We start from the raw sequence: 3,802 nt of genomic DNA on the forward strand, positions 1-3,802 counted from the left end.
TATTTGAGAGAGAATGCATGAGCATGAGTGAGGAGAGGTAGAGAGGGAGGGAGAGAGAATTGGAAGCAGGTTCTGAGCTGACACAGCACAGAGCCCGATGTGGGGCTTGAACCCATGAACCATTAGATCAGGACCTGAGCTGAAATCAAGAGTCAGACTGAGCCACCCAAGGGCCCCCAATCAGATTTATTCTTACAACCAGCACTCACTGGTGCACATTCTGCTCTCTACGACCATGCGGTCCGCAGAGCAGCAATGGTAAAAACAAATACTTAAAAAAAGAACTGATTACCTTAGTGAGATTGTTAAAGAGAAGCTTCTAGTAAGAGGAGGTTAGTAGGAAAGTGAGTTCTTGGCCACTTTTAGGAGTTACTTCTGAATTCCCAAGGATTCCATTTCTTCTGTGAGGTGGTGTTTGGGGTTTTTGTTCTTCACGTGAAATAAGCCAGGAGTAGGCAGGCCTCCAGTTCCCGGCTGTAAATCTTTGCGGACAGCTTCTGGTGCCAGCTCCTTAGAGAGGATGGGCTGTGCAAAAAGAAGCTCTCAGGGTCCTACCTGACATCCCAGATGGAGCCAAAGCGCTGGCTGGAAGAAAAGGGTCCTTTGTGAGTTTTAGACAACTGGCTTGCAAATAAACATGTATAAATCATATAAGGCCTGGTAGAGCATCTAACACAGATTATCAGTATAGAAACAAATAATAGTAACTTGGTTACTGACCACAGCTCACCCACTGGATTTGGATCATTGAAAACACAGCAGCCAAAACTTTAGCAAAGAGCACATTAACTCTGGGTCCCAGGGAATGCCTAGATCACACCACTTCTGTCCTAAGACCTGAACCTCCTGGCTTTAGTGCTCAAGGGACTCAGTCAAGTGCAGTCACCACTGAGACCAAGGGATCTGGACGTTGGAGATCTATCCACAAGTCCAGTGTCTTTCTACGTAGTATCTTCCAAAGAGACACCTTGGATTAATGGAAGGAGCAGGGTTTGGAGACCGGCAGACTTGGGTTTGAATTCTGGCTTCATCCCTTAGCAGTTGTGTGCCCTTGGACAGACTATTTAACCTCTCATCTTCTCCCTCTCTAAAATGGAGATAATTCTCTATCTTATAGCAATGTGCCCAGGATTAGGTAGGATCATGTTTGCAAACTCCGTATGTCATTCTAGTTGCCCCCATCCCTTCTCTGCTGACGTCTTTCTTGCATGTCTCTTTCCCTGTAGTCCGCAAGTTTGGGCTAAGGACGTGCTAAGAAGCAGATACATCTCCCCCCACACCTTATCTTTGGGAGCTCTGCCTCTCTTGACTGCTACTCCTTCCTCTTTTGACCATTTCGATCTTCATCGTCACCTCCACAGAAAGGTGAACCAGAGGACAGGGAACAAGCAGAAGTCAGATCCATCTGTTCAGATGTTTGCACAACTTTTGAAAGGAGGCTAAAAGCTATTAATGGAAGTGAGCATGCATGAGGCTTTTATTTATGACGCCTCTATTCTAGACAGTACCGAGAGAAATCAAACAAGATGACAGCCTTCCACGGCCTTGCTGTCCAATGAAGGAGTGGTACATATAGGTAAATAATACCAGGAATGTAATAAATATTATAATAGAGGTACACCCAGGTCACTGGGTCAGTAAGATCCACAGACTGCTTCTCTCTCCCTCTGTTTTTCACTCTCACATGCACAATGCAGTTCCTGGCTTGTCACTGTTGAAATGACAGCTAACTACAGGCTTGGGAAGGACGTTAGCCTTCTTAAATTTGCCCTGAGTTTTTCTTCTAGTGAATTAATTCCTAGATGGTGGTGAAGAACTAGAAGGCAACTTGCTATTGTTAGCAAAGAATGACAGATGTGGAGATAATTTTGAATTGTGCTAATGTTCAGAGAAGCAAATGAGCTCCTGTTGACATAATACCTGATTTAAATAACGGGTTACGATGTATTACATTTCAGTGCCCTTACTGGAAAGCTCAGTCTAAGAGCAAGAGGTGTACTTGTGAGATGTGATACCATCATATTCCCAAGAGTTTGCTTTTTTCCTCTCATAATAGGAGAAGAGTCAGTTTCTTGGGATCACCTGATCAAATCCCCAGGAAGAAAAGCCTTACACTTGAGGCACCTGCTGAACCGAGGACAGGCAGGTGGCTGCTGGGAGGTTGTGGGCAGAAGAGGGCGGGGCTGGCCAGGGGCGGCAACGATGCTCCACCTCAGTGCTGCCCCCAAGTGCACGTGAAAGAGCAGTCAGACCCGGGCTTACACACGGTCCTGCACACACCTGCTGGATGGCAGAAGTGGGTGGATAACTGTAACGAGAGCAGCCATAGAAGATAAAACAGCTGACCGAGTACATAAACATGCTGAGACCCGCATGATCTGTACAAGTAGTTTTTCTAGGATGGTTCTTCAAGATAATGCAATACCAATGGTATTTGATCTTACTTGATATTTGAACAATCCACAAAGTAGACACAGAAAACAAATAAAAGAATTGAGTGAAGGTGAAATCAGGACACTATAACAGAAAAAGAAAATGGATGAAACTTCGAAACAGGAATAGAAACGTAAAGAAATAGCAGCAATGCTCAGAACCTCAGTGCAGAAGAAAGGGGTTAAGGAGAGGATGAAGATGTTACCTTTAAATTAACCCTTGAAGAGAAGGAAAACACCGAACACTCAAAAGCTTTATTTGAAATTTTGATTCTTACTGGGAAACTGAAACATACCCCCTCTGGACAGACGGGAGGCTGATGGAATCACGGAAGTTCTCTGCTCCTAAGAACTTCCCAGCACTGATGGAATGCTGGATGGATTCCAGTGGAGAGGTGCCGAAGAGGCTCTTTGAGACCACAGCAGTTACAAGCAGACACAGGTGCTGGACATCTGTGAGAGCTGTGTTCCGGAAGAAAACCTCAGGGAAGCCAGAGACCCTCATTTCCATTCTCACCGACCATGCAATCGACATAGCAGGAGAAGAGCACAGAGAGGGTTGTCCACAAATCTCATAACCTGAGAGAGGAATTTGTGGGCTTCCTACCTCAGGAAGCTGATGCAGACATTTTGGCTGTGCAGTTTCACACTACGATAACTGAGAAGTAGGGATGAAACATGGAGTACTGTCATAGCCAGGCTTACATTGCGTCCGGTGGATTTTCTTACAAAATTGAAATTGTTGCCTCTAGACTTTGAGATAATTAGCCCCAAGCTATCTACACACTCTGTTCTTCCTCTGCCTTAAATACATGGTTGGAAAAAGCAATATATATATATATATATATATATATATATATATATATATATATGTATGTATGTATTTTGCATTGCATTAGGAACAATTGAGAAAGTTCATTTTTTCCCTAGTTTTAGAGCATGGCATTATACTTTCTGTCCTCTTTCAGAACAATAAAGAAAAGGCCAAAGACCAGAAGGAAATTGGCCATCATCAGTGGACAGGCAGGAATGATGCTTTTGAAATTGTAGTGGACCTCCTACCAGCACTTGTTTTATGTTTCGATAGCACAGTGACACAAACATCGGGTGGAATAACTGTGTAGCTGTCCAGGCACTTGTACTCTGTAGCAGTAACAGATTTTGATTTTATTGTTACCATTGTTATTCTTAAAAATGTTCTGTCTTTGACAAGAGCCTTTGGGAAAAATCTTTAGGGGCAGACCTCTGATATCTTCTTTGCAGCCGGTCACTTGACTGCCGTGCTTTGGTCACTAAGTGAATTAATGGAGTACATTGAAGTTTATCATGGATCTTGGTTTGCAGAAGCCACAAATTTGGCACCCAAGCTT

The 3,802-nt window shown here is 43.8% G+C and overlaps 1 pseudogene; it reads left to right on the top strand.

Annotated features, from left to right (window-relative positions):
• The first annotated feature begins 235 nt into the window (after positions 1–235).
• LOC120229868 lies at positions 236–3,169 on the top strand (annotated as a pseudogene).
• The last annotated feature ends 633 nt before the right edge of the window (positions 3,170–3,802 follow it).

The sequence above is a fragment of the Hyaena hyaena genome, unplaced genomic scaffold, assembly GCF_003009895.1.
Source record: "Hyaena hyaena isolate Hyena2069 unplaced genomic scaffold, ASM300989v1 scaffold_36, whole genome shotgun sequence".
Classification (NCBI taxonomy): domain Eukaryota; kingdom Metazoa; phylum Chordata; class Mammalia; order Carnivora; family Hyaenidae; genus Hyaena; species Hyaena hyaena.